Source organism: Idiotropiscis lumnitzeri, unplaced genomic scaffold (assembly GCF_059441095.1).
Source record: "Idiotropiscis lumnitzeri isolate Australia: NSW breed Sydney's pygmy pipehorse unplaced genomic scaffold, RoL_Ilum_1.0 HiC_scaffold_153, whole genome shotgun sequence".
NCBI classification, from domain to species: Eukaryota; Metazoa; Chordata; class Actinopteri; order Syngnathiformes; family Syngnathidae; genus Idiotropiscis; species Idiotropiscis lumnitzeri.
The window spans coordinates 59,348-75,278 of NW_028283691.1; the positions used below are offsets into that span (position 1 = coordinate 59,348).

Genomic DNA, 15,931 nt, shown 5'->3' on the forward strand with positions numbered 1-15,931 from the left:
AAGTGACAATTTTTTTTCTCTTGCCCTGAGTGACTTTTTGTATGACAAAGTGTCTAATTACAAATTGCATGAATTTTTTGTTCGGACAGTTCCCGCCTAGAAAGAATTAAAAATACGTTACAATCATAAGGGTTGCTTATAGAAAAATGTATCATGTATTAACACATTAATTAGGTGTCTGCTGACCCAGGATTATGTTATTGTTATGTTATGTTATATATGAAAGAGAATGTGGAATGACACTGAACGATGGAAGGTGGAAGGATGTGGAAAGATTGTGAATGACATTGAATGATTTGGAATGACACTGAAAGATTTTGAATAATACTGAATGACACTGAATGAAGTAAAACTTTCTGGGAACGGGCCAATTCAAGATAGCTGCCGCACTGTGGGGGAGGCTTTGGTACCAAATTTGGAAAGAGACCCAAACGGTTGGGTCCATTTTATATCAGTGTGGGGGTGAAACGTTGGTCTCGGCGGAGCTGTCTGAATATTGGAGAAGTTAGAAGACAAAGTAAAACAGAACAATTAAAATCACTCTTCAAATACATATTGTTTGGTGGGCAGAGCATGATTTACAGCTCACCATTTTATTGCATGCACCAAGCATGTTATACATTTTTCTGTCCATGGGATGGCGTAGTCAAGAAAAATGAAGCATCTCGAAGCCCATTCGTGTGTGAAGTATTTCCCTGCAGGGCTTGGCTGCTTTATGGGGCTTCATTTTGCCATCACTAGTTTTAGATAGTTTTAATTTTTGAAAGAGCATTTTTGTTTTAGTATTAAGGTAGGCCAGAAATGGAATGAAATGCAGAGATAGAAATGACACAGGAAAAATTTGGCTAGAAGGGCTATAATTTTCATTAAAGCAGAGAAGAAAATAGAAACTACAAAAAACATTGATGTGTACTTGTCCACTTTAAGGTAGAACTGGTTGAAGTGAAATGAGTCACAAGATTGGAAAAATAGGAAATAAAATAGAATTAACATGTTCATTTTTGTGATAAGAAATTTGTGATTAGGTGAAAAGGGGAAAAAAAAGAGAATTACAGGCTTTTCAAATAAAACAACCTAATTTAAATTGGCCAACTTGTAAAATGGAAAAGAAAATTCTAAATTATGCACAGAAAGCATGAACGTGTTGGGCAGAAGGAAGGAAAAAGAAAAGAAAGAAAGGAGGAAGCAGTAAGTCTTGTTACAAAACATTAACTTTTCAGGACGAGTTGTGGTAGCAATGGAGGATCACGTGACGTAAAAAGTCAAACATAAAAGTGTGTGTAGAAGGAGTTCTACATCAACATGCGTTTTACTCATTAGGCCGTGATACACTGACAAAATTGGACTTCAATAGAATTAATAAGCACGGGCGAATTCAAACAAACGTCAAAACTTTAAAGGGGCGCATTGTCAGTGATAAGAAAGAGAAAAGATATTGCCAGACCACTTTTCTGTAAAAACTTTCCTTGGGACGCCTCGGTGACCCCCATTAAATCCCTGACCCTTCATAGATAAAGTTGAGGCCCAGTGCCTCTCAGGGCTGTAATTTATGTGGCAGAGAAAGGTCCAACAAGCCTTGGTAATCTTTAAAACAGTATCGTCATGGCCATGGAATGGGTTGTGTATGTTGGAACTTGTGAAGATACACTACAAGATTGTATCGACAAAGCATCTTAACGCACTACCAAATTATTATAAGCCATTTGAGCAAAACAGTGACTGCAAAAAATGACTTCATTAGCCTGGGTTACTGCAGGAACCAGGGCAAAATGAATTCATTTGCATATTTAGTCACAACAATTTGGATTTCGTGGCAGAGAACCACTTAGAGTGTGATTAAGAGCTTTCACTGTTGCTTTAAGGAATCAAAAAATTACATTCTTTTCCCACCACATTCACATTGCACGCCGGCCTAATTGTCACAGGGACACATTATACTGATAAGTTGCGGTGCATTTCAGCCCAGCGTCATTTTTTCCCCGCATCATCTAGGAGGCGCCACACGACTGTGGAGCCGTCCAAATTATCACCAAACCGCGACTTGACCTTCCTCCCGACTGGAGGAACTCAGACTTGTAACACAGACCAGGTGGGCATTCCAGACTGATAAGAAGTAAAAGTGTTTGAGAACCAAGGTCGCAGCCTGAAATCAAACTGACTTTTATGCGATGGGAGTACTAACATTGTGATACCAACGGATAAGAGATTGTTAGGATAAGCAGGAAGAGCGTAGGCGGGTGTGAGCTAATTAAAATTTGGGGTTTCCCATCTTGTATGAGTTGTATGGTTACAATGTGGACTGACAATCAAGATAAATGTTCATGCGTTCTGTCGACATTGGGCTTTAAAAACCACAACAGGAAAAGAAAAGTTGTGCATAAAGCACGTCTAAAATAGTTATTTGTGAACGCAAAATTCACTTAACAGAAAATGACACAATTACAATTGGAAACTGCCTCGCCTTTATATCGACACAGCGCAGCTAAAAGGGAAAATGAACACACCCCCACACGCACACACACGCAGAAAATCAACTTGACAATTTGATCCCACGCCAGGGAAAAAGGTACCAGTAATTGAACGCACAAATTGGGAGAACAAAGGTGCAAACATTGCTGAGGACAGGATCAGCAAATTGGCAGATGGCAAATCCTGGCTGCCTAATTCATTGATTGGAAAAGTAATAAGAGTGACACACGAGCATAACCATGTGTCAAGAGAGGGGTAGTATGATATGAAATTGTTCCCACATACAGACTTTTCAACAAAAAACTTTTTTTTAGACAGTGTTATTTGTTTGAGATGCAATATTGTTTGGTTGTAATTCATATGTTTTCAAAATGGATTAAGTTGTTTCCGACAACATATGTTGATGCTAAAACAGTTGGAAAAAGTGTTGTGTAATCAAATTGTCAGGTTCAATCACCTAAGCATTCACTGAACATAGGCTAAATGAATGGAAGGAAGACAAGAGTTGATCTTTTACTCGCGAGGAGAACGAACAGAGGTGTGCTCAGTTACATCTCCAAATTCGTTCTGGAGCACACTGCGCCGAGCCCTCTATTTTATTAGGGAAGTCCCTAACAATACAATGTATTTGCACTAAGGGATGAAGGGGGGAGCACCAGCAGGAACATGTAAACATCTCAGACACAAGAGGAAAGACAGACATCAATGGCAGTCATCCACTGATTGAAAAGGCAGATATGCCCTTTTAGTGCTCTGGTACTAAAGTCTCAGTCCTTTTGTTTCAGAGGTGTGTCTCAGCACACCTCCTTTGATGTTGCAGACGTTGATCCAGTCTTCAGGCATCCGCTTCTCTGTGAAGTCTTCTCATCCATATGGTCAAACATGGGTCACGCTGTGGAACAATTCTTTTGCAATACTAATAGAGTAAAATATGGGATAAAATACATCTTCAACCTAACACAAATTATCCTGACATTTGGAATTTCAAGAAGTGATTTGAAGTGAAAATTATGCATTTTGTGAATGATGTTGTAACAAGTGGGACAGTTGTTGCAAAATTGACTCAAAGCGTCATTGTGCATACAGTCTGCAGGACTTGTGGAACGCACTAATGGGACTGTTAAGGGCAGACTTATCAAGAATATGAGGGAAAAAAAGGAGACAATGACCAGACTGTGTTTCAATCACAGCAATGAGGATAGTGCCAGCCGAAGTTAGGACACTATCCCCTATCGACTCTCAGGTTCATCAGAACCACCAGCGACTGGCACATCAGTCCCAGTCCACATGGGAAACATGTTTTGACCAAAAAGAAAAAAAAAAAAAAAAGACGCAATTACTGGCCAGTGTGTTCTGATCCACAGAGAAATCACGTCCGTGTGGGAGACCAACTCTTCTTCAAGGTGCTGAAACGACTTCGTTGGGACAAGTGAATGCTGAGATGGCCCTCGCCAGATGATTGCAGTGACCCCGACGGCAGCAAAGGTCGCGGGGCGTGGCAGCTGGATCCACCAGTTGCAGTACAAGCTTCTCCGGTTTCCAGCTAAAGGCCGAGCAACGCGAATCCCTCGAACAGGAGCCCACCTGAGTCACAATATCGGACCACACGCACATCGGAACCGCACAACCAGCCACAGATACGAATGTTGAAGCCACAGAACAAAAAGATTAGATATTGTTTGGAAATTAATGACGTACATAAAGAATTTTAGCCTTGATTGGAGAACATTACTGCATTTACATTTTTAATAAAATGAAACAATTATTGATGTTATGACCACTACGAAGAATTTGAAAGACAATATATCGGGATAATTATGGTTTTCATTTTTGTTATGTGTAGTCTGTTCATGTTGCATTATTCTTATGACAAAGATGATTATTAACTGCATGTTTGTTGCCCAAATGTACCATTACAACCTGATTGATGTTGAGAATGACGAATTCGAACTGGACAATGACAAACTCGAACTGGACACTGAAACCTAAATAACACATGGACCCTTTTGCCCCTGCCCCCACACATGCACACACATACACCACACACGAAGATCCGGGAGGTAAAGACGGCTGTCCCCTCCTACAACGAGGCAAGGGCCTCCATCAAGTCGCCGCAGAGACAAGCTCTGCGTGGAGACAAGCTCTGCGTGGAGACAGTTTTGTTATTTTTCACTAGGTATATTGAAGTTTTTTTATGTTTTATTCCCAAGTGACCAACATACCATGAGAATCTCGTTCCACGCCGGAAGGGAGGAGGGGAATTTTGTCCCTACTGAGGGTTTTCGCCCCTCCACGGATGACCACACTGTTGTATGATTTCATTATGATGATCTGTCTTAAAGCCGTAAGGACATGATTTAAACCCACAAACGGGGGAATGTGAGATGGGATGAGGATATGTAAATAGTTTGTGTATTTCTAATCATGTTTTTATACACTATTTGTATCAGTTATAATTGCGCACACACACACAGACACTCACATTATTGCTTTAGCACACACGCGCACAACTGGAACACACGCACACACTTTAGTTTCGAATTCCTGACTGACTACTGTGGTTGATTGCTTCCTGCCTGCCTGCTAGAATTTCAGACAGACCTCCATTGTCTGCTTAGGTTGCTGATAAAAGACCGAACGGGTGGTAGAGAGTGAGAGAGAGTGCGCGAGATTGAACTGGCAAGACGCCTGCTTCACCTCCTGACTTCCTCTCCCATTCGCGAATGGTCAAAAACAAAACTCTAACTGGTTTGGTCTGGATTTATGTCACCTTCAGTCTAAAAATGGCGTCAGGACGTTTTAAACCTGACAGTTGCCTTGAGATCTCCGAGCTCGAACTGCCCTATTCCCACCTTGATCACAAGCTCCCATGAACCACTTGGACAGGGTTGCCTGTGTCCTTCTCGTTGATGTCCTTTGTGGCTCCATTCCTTTTCAGTGCTCCTAAAACAAAAAAGACAAGAAGCCAACTTAGTAAAGCTATTTAATGATTGTGAAACCTTATGGGACATGCTGAAATGTCTTCACACCACAATCCCTTAAAAAAAAAAAAAAAAAAAAATATATTACCGTATAGAACATCAGAAAAAGGCAGGTCTCGGCGCTTGTTCTTGCTACGATGTCCAAAGAGATTGTACTTCAGAGACAGAGGATTTGTCATGATGAACGCCATCATTGTTCTGACACTATCGTCCAATCCACCAATACCTGCAACCATTATAACATGGGTGTCACTCGATCCAGATAATCATCACACACTTAAAAATATTTTGGCAGTTAAACTGGGTATGATAAACGTCACAGGAAAGGAATTGTCGATTAAGTGAACAGCTTCGGTAACGCCATATACACTCAAAGGGCAAGAGCCCAACATTCTACCAAAATGATTATGATTAGGGAGGTAACGATTCACTCAAGCCCCGATTCGATTTTTGATTTTCAGTTCTCGATTTCGATTCGATATTTTAATTGTTTTAAGTTGCTGCCACGTTTGTCTCTGTGCGCTCGTGTGATGCTGCAGCGATCCACAAACAAAATATGTCTATACGTCTTGTGCATTTTGAATGGAACCAAAAAACAATACACGATGCCAAATTGTACTATTATTATGAAACTGCCTATGAGTAGTAAAAGAAATACTTGTAAAAATATTTCACATTTTTAGAGCCCCAATACATTCTTTTAAATATAGAAGGGACTGAAATCATGTGAAAATTGAGTCTTTTTCTCAGTTTCCGACTTGGGGTGAACACATTCGGCTTATCATAGTTGCAGTTGACCATCTTGAACTCTGAAGTCTTTCAACTCGGCCTTCCGAATCAGGGTTTTAGAGGTGGGGCTATTTAGTGATACAGTAGGATGGTTTGATCTCTGTAGCTCCAGAATCAGGAATGTACTGGGACTGGGGTTCCTACTTGGGTTTAGGGTACCTAATTTTATATTTCAAGAAATTAAATAATTATTTATAATTTTGAAGATAATACATTAAAATTTCATCATTTTCATACCTGCATTAGATCCTGCAGTAGACTCACAGACTCAACACGTTGGACGTACTCAAGGACCTTCTGCAGCGCCTCTCTTGGTTAGGAAGCTTTTTCTCTGTGACAATCCATGGGGAGGTGTAGATGGTACTTCGTCATCACAGGCTTCAGACTCGTCACTTGAGAAAACATCCCTGCAATGGATGCATAGACACTTGGGCATGAATGTCATTTAACAACAAAAGCTAGAACAAAAAGCTTTGCATTTAAAAGAATACATCTGTGATGGGGAAGCCAGGTTAAAGTGTTAATTTTATAATTATGTAATTAGCTGCAGGTTAGTCTAGTGAAGGTGTAATCACTTCTATTTTGGAGCATAGCTTTTGCTCTGTCCAATCATTGCCTCACCTGCTGAAACCCACATTCGGGTATTTTACAAACCAAAAACTTAAATACCTGTACAGCTCTCATTTTTAACTTATTTTCTCTAACCTTTACCCACAAAATTTGAATATTCAAAATAAAAGTACACAAAGAAGTCACAATTTTTCCACATTAGTTACTTACGTAGTTCCTCTCAAATGCAGCTCAACACTGCATTGAATTAGAGCTTGATAAGCCTACACACAAAACATACAAAGCACATTGTGGCATGATTCTGAATGAGCCAATCTAGCATTTCAACATCTGTTCAACTGTTGGAATTTTAACTATTATCTGACTCTATTAACCAACATTCATCCAACAATTATGCGCGCTCGTTTTGGACACTGCATTGAATTAGAGCTTAATAAACCCACACACAAAACATACGAAGCACATTGTGGCATGATTCTGAATGAGCCAATCTAGCATTTCAATATCTGTTCAACTTTCATCTTGAATTTCTATTATTTAAATAACAGGCAACATTCAACAGTTAATATGTTTTGCTTTACTTACCCAAATCAAACACATCACAAAAAAGCCTTAAATGAGCTAGTGGAGTAGATTGTATTAATTTGAGTGAAAGCTTAAGTCTTTTGGAGAATTTTGGAGAGAGATCGAGGGACACTGTGTTTAGCGTCGTAGGCCCAATGCTAACAATATGTAGCTCGTTGTAAAGGTCCTCATAAAAATAAATAAAACACACAACGCTTATCAGTATTATTAAAAGGGTGATTATAATGTACTTAAGTTTTCCCCAAAATAATTCGAGTACGTACGTTGTTGATATACCCTCTGTGTTCTCGTCACTTATCATTTTAGCATACTGTGTTTTAGCTAACGCACCAAGCAGTTTTCCAACACAGGCAACCTTGAAAAATTACAAAACACATTGTAAAGTAAGTCTAAAAAATGAGAGCCAGACATTTACCCAAGATTAATTAATTAATTCAATTATCGTTCGGGACTCACCGTGCTTTCAGCCCTTCTGCCGCACCTCAAAGACCGCGTAGCTTGCATTCGCTCCTTTTCTCACAGTTTGAATATGCTGCCTTCAAAAGAATCTGTAATTTTGACAACTCCAACTTGAATCTACAAAAATCAAGCAATAAGGTAGAAATAACTTCAAATATACTTTGAATAAAGATCTTTCACAGCATACAGAATTAATAAAATAACATTAATTAATAATGTTGATTTTGTTTATTAAAAAAAAAGTAACTGTGTTGACTGTTGGATGTGGCTGACAATGCTGGACCTGCCTTGTCAAATAGTTCATAGATGACAATCTTAGCTGTCTGGAATATTATAAAATGTTATCTTGTCCCTTAAGGGTTATTAAGTCACAGTTGGGGGTACATGTAAATTCACAAAATATAACGTCCAGCCTTGTTAAATTTAGCATAGATAAATACATGAATTTAATTTTAATTTTAATAAATCAATCAATCCTCTGTACTGCTTCTTGTCCTCACAAGGGTCCCCGGGAGTGCTGGAGCCTATCCCAGCTGTCTTCGGGCAGTCGACAGGGTACACCCTGAACTGGTTGCCAGTCAATCGCAGGGCACACAGAGACAAGCAACCATCCGCTCTCACACTCAGACCTTGGACCAGTGACCAATCAACCTATCATGAATGTTTTTGGAAAGTGGGAGGAAACCGGCGAAAACCCTAGCAGGCACAGGGAGAACCTTGCACTTCTGTACTGTGATGCGGACTTGCTAACCAGTCCGCCACCGTGCCGCTTGTTCTAAAGAGTCCCAGAAAATAAAAACACCCGTCCCTTAGTCAAAAGCGGAAAAAGTCCAACAACAACCCGACCATAATTTGCATTGTTCCTTAAGTTAAATCAATGTCAAACCTAATAAAAGCTGACTTCTGGTCCTCAAAAATCCTACACTTATTTTAGTCCTTTCACAATCTCGCAGCATAGGCTCCATGGCCATGTCTCTATCGTTTTGGCATCCATTGAATAGTTCTACTGAGAATAGTCTTCGGGTGGTTACTATTAGCATAGCATGCATTAAATATCAAAAAGGCTACAGAACAAATTTTCAAACCCATGCCCGCTTAGCTCATCTATAACCCATACAGGACCCAGACATGGTTGACCAGCTCTAACCTATGCCCACTTATCCCACACATAACCCAAACAGGACCGATAAATGGTGACCACTTCTAACCCATGCCCACTTAGCCCACACATAACCCAAATAGGACCCAGACATGGTTGACCAGCTCTAACCCATGCCCACTTGGCCCATATACAGCCCATATGAGACCCTCACATGGTTGACCAGTTCTAACCCATGCCCACTTAGCCCACACATAACCCAAATAGGACCTATAAATGGTTTCAGTAGTAGATTCAGTAGTTTTTATCATTACAGCATTTTCCCCTCTGTATAATGGACAGACATTAGGAGTGTTTCCTTACACTTAGATACGTTTATACTGTGTATATTTGCATGCTTTTTATGAATGTCTGCTGCTAATGTTATACATTAACGGCTACATTACGCCGCCGACTCTGTGTGAGCTATATCTTTGCTGCTGTAACACCTCAAATTTCCCCATTGTGGGACTAATAAAGGACATCTTTATCTTTATCTTTACCAGTTCTAACCCATGCCCACTTAGCCCATACACAACCCGTATTGCACCCACAACATTTGCCCAGTTTAAGCCCATGCCCACCAATCCCAGATGGCGCCCACATGGAACCCTGTACCATTGCCCACTTCTAGCCCATTCCCACTTGGTACCCAGGAATCCCGCATTTACCCCATTTGGGGCCCAGTTGGACATGTTGGCTGGGTACAGTACTTTTATTCTTGCAGTATTTTTATCATTGCAGTATTTTCAATCATTCAGTATTTTTTTTTATCATTGCAGCGTTTTTATTTATTTCCCCTCTGAACCATAGACAGGCATTAGGAGTGTTTCCTTACACTTGTATATGTTGTGGGCTGTAAGTGTGTATATACATGGGGATCTGTGTATATACGTATATACTGTGTATATTTGCATGCTTTTTATGAATGCCTGCTGCCAATGTTATACATTAACAGCTACATTACGTCGGTGCCACTGTGTGATGTATATCTTTGCTGCTGTAACACTGCAAATGTCCCCGTTATGGGACAATTAAAAGACATCTTTATCTTTAGAAATTGAAGATTCACTTGCGAGGCCATTTTCAACACGGACCTTTCAAGAGAAGCTATATCGTCCAACACTCGGTCAGTGCTGTCTAAGTGCTTTTCTGTATATTGTTTGTCCACCCGTGGTGTCATAAATTATGGTATTATGAGGGGGATTTATTCAAGTAGGACGAAGTAGGACTTCATTGAAGGCCCAGGTGTGAAATGCATGGCCCTCCACTGGTTCAAATAATATCTAAAACTAAATTACCAGTTACATGTGCAATTTCAATATTCAACAATTATCTCAACAAAAAAGGACAATCTGAATTTTTTTTAAATGCACAATAAAACAGAAAAGCCATTTCCGGGTATTTTACAATTCAGTCTTCATTGGGGAAAAAACATTCAACAATTTGCTTTTCTTATTTAATACATAGTTCAGCACAGCAGGTGGCGGACAAGCACCTTAAAATGTCATTCGCCTACACAAGGAAGAAGAACATGCCCGAGGCGCTCCCGTGTCCTCGTCTTTCGGTCAACCTGAGAATAATGTTCTTGAGGATTAAAGTTTATAAATGTAAGTATGATGTGATTTTTTATTTTATTTTATGTTGTTGAACAGTGTTTTTGTTTATTTTATAATTTCGTCATTAAAATGCTGTGGCGGTTGGAGAGTCAGCTTCGTGTTAGGGCGTGTTAAAGATCCCGATACCCACACTACACCCTCATTGAAGTATATACGAGTAAAATTATTCGAGCGCGCAGCCAAAGTATATTGTCCACAATTATTTGCGGACTTAACCAAAATCCCATTGAACTGGCGATGTTCGGTGGAATTCTTGTGCCCATGCTGAAAAAAATTCTCTTCAAATGTACATATCGAATTATGACATTATGATAAACAGTTGCATGTGTGCAATTTCGGTCACTCTTTTAAAGTCACCTACGTGTTTTGTCCGAGTGCAGCTAGCGTACTTAGCGACCTTGTGTGCATGCGCCGCAGATTGTGAGAGCGCCTCAAATAGTATAAATGAAGCTATAGCTTGTTCCGGTGGGTCCCAAGCCAGGGTTTTTTCCTAACTACCACATTACTTAAGTTTTAATATCACTCTCAACGTCACGTCAAAATTGTTACAAATAAATACATAATGATAACGTGCCGCCAAGCTCGATGACATAGGAGGCGGAAGTTGGTGTCGTCACACGCATTGTCCCAATTTTGCAATATCGGTACGCTTGGAACCTGTGCTCTGCAACACCCCATGTACACGTCAACGAGGAACGTATGGTGTAGAGTGTTTATTGCGATTGGGCCATTCTTTGTCACGGTCTTCTCTCTGACAAATTGGCATATTTAGCAGCCAAAATATAATGAGCCGTTGCTGTGATAGTAGTTGCAGCCCAAGGTTATTTTAGTAAACGAAAATGAACTCAAAACTTGAATAGAAAAAAATAAAATTCGATAATGAAAAAAATACAGTGAACCCTCGGTTATCGCGGTTAATGGGGACCGAGACCACCCGCGAAAACTGAAAATCTGCGAAGTAGCGGCGCACCTTCAAAAATGCTTAAAAAAAAAAGTGCGAAGTAGTGGTGCACCTTCAAAAATGTTTAAAAAAAAAAAAGTAATAAATATATATATATATATATATATATATATATACACGGGTAGAGAGAGAGAGAGTGAAATTCATGCTATAACAAAAAAAAAAAAATTATTATTAAAACTTATTATTTTTTTATTCCCCAGCCATTATTTTTGTATTTATTCAATTACTTCTTTTTGTATTTTTTTAATTGCTTCGACCTTTACCTGCTGGTACGCCGTCCGGTGTGCCCTGTGAAATGAAAGGTGGCATTCTTCATTTATTTTTTTTATTCATTTATTCATTCATAACTGACAGCCTCGCGCTCCGCTCGTGCTCGGGCGGAAGAGGTGCTCCTCTTCGGCTTAATTGTCATGCACGCCGGACCTGCTCCCCCGAAGCGTGTCTCCGTTCGATTGAACTCGGTTTCATTTCGCCCCGCCCGTGCCCGGGGAAGGTGCTCCTATTCGGCTTAACTGTGACACACGCCCGCCCTCCTCCCCCGGAGCTTCCATTCGGTTAAACTTAAGGGCCGCTTGGCACCGCCCGTGCCCGGGGAAGGTGCTTCTCTTCGGCTTAACTGTGACGCGAGCATACCCTCCTCCTCCGGAGCTTCCATTCGGTTAAACTTAGGGGCCGCTTGACACCGCCCGTGCCCGGGGAAGGTGCTCCTCTTCGGCTTAACTGCCACGCACGCCGGCCGGCCTCCTCCGGAGCTCTCGTACGCTCCCGAACAGAGCGAAATGTCGCCCCGCTAGTGCCCGGGCGGAAGTTGTTCCTCTTCGGCTTAACTGCCACGCACGCTGGCCGGAGCTCTGGTACGGTCCGAACCGCGCGAAACGTCGCCCCAAATCGTGCCCGGGGGAACGTGCTCTTCTTCGTCCACTCTCCTCTTCGCCCACGCTCTTCTTCGGCGCATGCCGGCCGTCTAACAGCTCCAGCGCCCCGTCGTGCCGCTCGGCGAAACTACAATGCCCCCGAATATTTTTTAGACCCGCGAAGCACTGAACCCGCGAAAGGTGAACCGCGAAGTAGCGAGGGTTCACTGTAAAATGAAAATGCTCTTTCAAAAATTAAAACTATCTAAAACTAGTGATGGCAAAATGAAGCCCCATAAAGCAGCCAAGCCCTGCAGGGAAATACTTCACACACGAATGGGCTTCGAGATGCTTCATTTTTCTTGACTACGCCATCCCGTGGACAGAAAAATGTATAACATGCTTGGTGCATGCAATAAAATGGTGAGCTGTAAATCATGCTCTGCTTACCAAACAATATGTATTTGAAGAGTGATTTTAATTGTTCTGTTTTACTTTGTCTTCTCACTTCTCCAATATTCAGACAGCTCCGCCAAGACCAACGTTTCACCCCCACACTGATATAAAATGGACCCAACCGTTTGGGTCTCTTTCCAAATTTGGTACCAAAGCCTCCCCCACAGTGCGGCAGCTATCTTGAATTGGCCCGTTCCCAGAGAGTTTTACTTCATTCAGTGTCATTCAGTATTATTCAAAATCTTTCAGTGTCATTCCAAATCATTCAATGTCATTCACGATCTTTCCACATGCTTCCACCTTCCATCGTTCAGTGTCATTCCACATTCTCTTTGATATATAACATAACATAATGTAACCCAGTAGAGAAAACACCATTTTATTTTGAAAAAACATTTATTGTGTTAAGAGGAAGTGTATATCTCTCGTCTACTTGATTTCCTGTTTGGAGTGTCATTCATCTGATTATGACTTTCTGATTCGTCAAAGTCAAGTTGTCCCGCCTTCTCGAGATGCTATCTCGAGATTAGCTGTGTATATCGTTCTTTTACGCCTGGACACCCTACTGAAAGGTTGCGTGACGATATCTAATGCTAATGTGCCGTTCGGTGAGTGAAATACTTATTGAAGTTGATATAAATGTGACCAATAATAAAATGTTAATTGGGAAATGTTTTATCTCAAGTGTGGATACCAGTGAGAACTGAGGGTCTGTGACAATTCGACCGTGTTCGTACTTGAACGTCGTATTGGTGAGTCGCCATGCACTTGCTATGGACTGTCGTAAAAACGTTTATGTGAGGCTAACGCTAAGCTAACGTTAAGCTAATGCTAATCGCGAGTGGAAATGTACTGCTTGTTTACAGTGAAAGAGTTGATTTTACTTGTTTTAAGGTCTTTCTAAAGCAAGGTTTATGTTGACAAACAAATGTATAACTGCTCATTTTGATGTAATATGTGTTAAAAGTGAAATGTTGAATTGACTCAGTTATGTTTGTTATACAATTATTTCTTTATTGAAGTGATTGATATGTAAACCATAAAACATGGTTATTGAGAAATTGGACATATTGAGAAATGTGTTTATTGTTAGCTCATGAGTTCATTTCATGTGTTACAATGACAATTTGGAAAACATGCATGTAAATTAATAACTGTTATAAATGTGATATTTAGATGCAGTATTTATGATAATTGAAAACTATAGAGCTATAGCGACTGATGATACTGGAAACTGATAATAGACTTATTAGCTGCATACAATAATTTCATTATTGTTATGCAGGCTGGGTTTTTTTGTCTTGGCATTAAACCAAGATCCGAAACTGAATGGATTCTCCTTTGATGGAGATGGCGAGCCTGAGCCCAGAACCACATCTGCGATAAAGGAACCACAGTCTTCACCAACTTCTTTGTGAACATCACGTGGTAACACACCTAATTACCACCACGACAAGACTTTTTTCCCCAAGACTACCGGAAAGAACATTGACTGACTTAAACTAAATATTACTGAGCTCAGTAGGACTTTGGGATTATTATTTCTAATTTTTGGGATTTGTGATTTATTTTATGTATATGATGCCGGCTGTGAATTTGTAAATAATTGTTTTGTTTTCCATGTTAATACAGTTATTGTTGTTGCTCATTTCTGCCTCCAGCTATTTCATTCACACACCTATCAATTATCACTATTGTAGCCTTTGAGAATCTAGAGTCTGGTCCAATTTATTAAATATCAAACTAACACTATCTTTAAGTAATCGGGGGTTACATAACAACCGGTTCCGGCGCCGCGCGAGTGGCTGCCTGTTTACAGCAGCGTGGCTCACTATTGAGCCTTTTCTCTATATCTTTGCTGCTGTAACACCTCAAATTTCCCCATTGTGGGACTAATAAAGGACATCTTATCTTATCTTATCTTAATAACATAATCCTGGGTCAGCAGACACCTAATTAATGTGTTAATACATGATACATTTTTATATAAGCAACACTTATGATTGTAACGTATTCTTAATTCTTTCTAGGCGGGAACTGTCCGAACAAAAAATTCATGCAATTTGTAATTAGACACTTTGTCATACAAAAAGTCACTCAGGGCAAGAGAAAAAAAATTGTCACTTGCCCAAGTTGGGCAAGTAATTTGGCCACTCGGGCAAGGCAAATTTTAGTGGCACTTGCCCTATGGGGAAGCAGTTTTTAAAGTTAACTTCGAACCCTGTGATGGTGTCTTGTGACCAGTCTTTATCAGCTGATGTTCCATGAAGGCGTGCCTTACCTGTCACAAGAATGAAGGCAAGTCACGCCCCCCGCTGTCCGTTCACTCCGCCAAGATGCTGCTCCAGGTGGTAGAGAGGATGAAGTCTCCCTTGTCTCTGTTCATGGTTTTTATGCCTCGCTTGCAGATCTCAATTGCTTCTTTGATCCAGCGCTGTAGTTTGTTCTCTCCGGTGCGGATGACCCTGCCCTTCTCCCAGTCCATGATGTGCTTTTCCCTTTTGCAGTGGTCAGTGATTGCTGATTTGTAATGTTCATGTTGTGCTTGTTCTTTTACTGCTCTGATTTTTTAATTTTTTTGACAGGTAAGTCACACCCTCATGGAACATCAGCTGATAAAGACGGGTCTCAAGACACCATCATGCGACACTCTGAAGAAGGCGAAAGACTCGCCGAAACATGTCAGGTAAAAAATTAACCTAAAACATAATTGTCTGCTTTTAATGAATCAGTCAAATATCAATAATAAGAAGACAAAATGAACCTAATACAAATAAATGAATGCTTAATAACTCCCCTGCACATGCTCCTAAAAATCCAAACCTTCACCTGTAAATAAAACGTCCCGACCTGAAGACATCTTAATGTTATTATTTTGTTATACACACAGTGCCGCCAAGTGGAATCAAAAATTTGTTTTTATTTTAATTTTCACGTACTGCACGGTGCCCTTTTGACGAATCCGACTGAAAATTAGTCAGAAAAGACTCACTTACTCTCTGCCGAATTTTGTGACGTTTTGGCAAAAGGCGTGGCTATTACGGTGC

The 15,931-nt window shown here is 40.5% G+C and overlaps 1 long non-coding RNA gene across 1 annotated transcript; it reads left to right on the forward strand.

The window, feature by feature from the left end:
• Nucleotides 1-13,273: 13,273 nt before the first annotated feature.
• On the forward strand, nucleotides 13,274-14,463 carry LOC148314981 (uncharacterized). The gene is made up of 3 exons (XR_015841358.1): nucleotides 13,274-13,492; nucleotides 13,570-13,636; nucleotides 14,170-14,463. It is a non-coding gene; the product is annotated as an uncharacterized LOC148314981 (long non-coding RNA).
• Nucleotides 14,464-15,931: the final 1,468 nt, after the last annotated feature.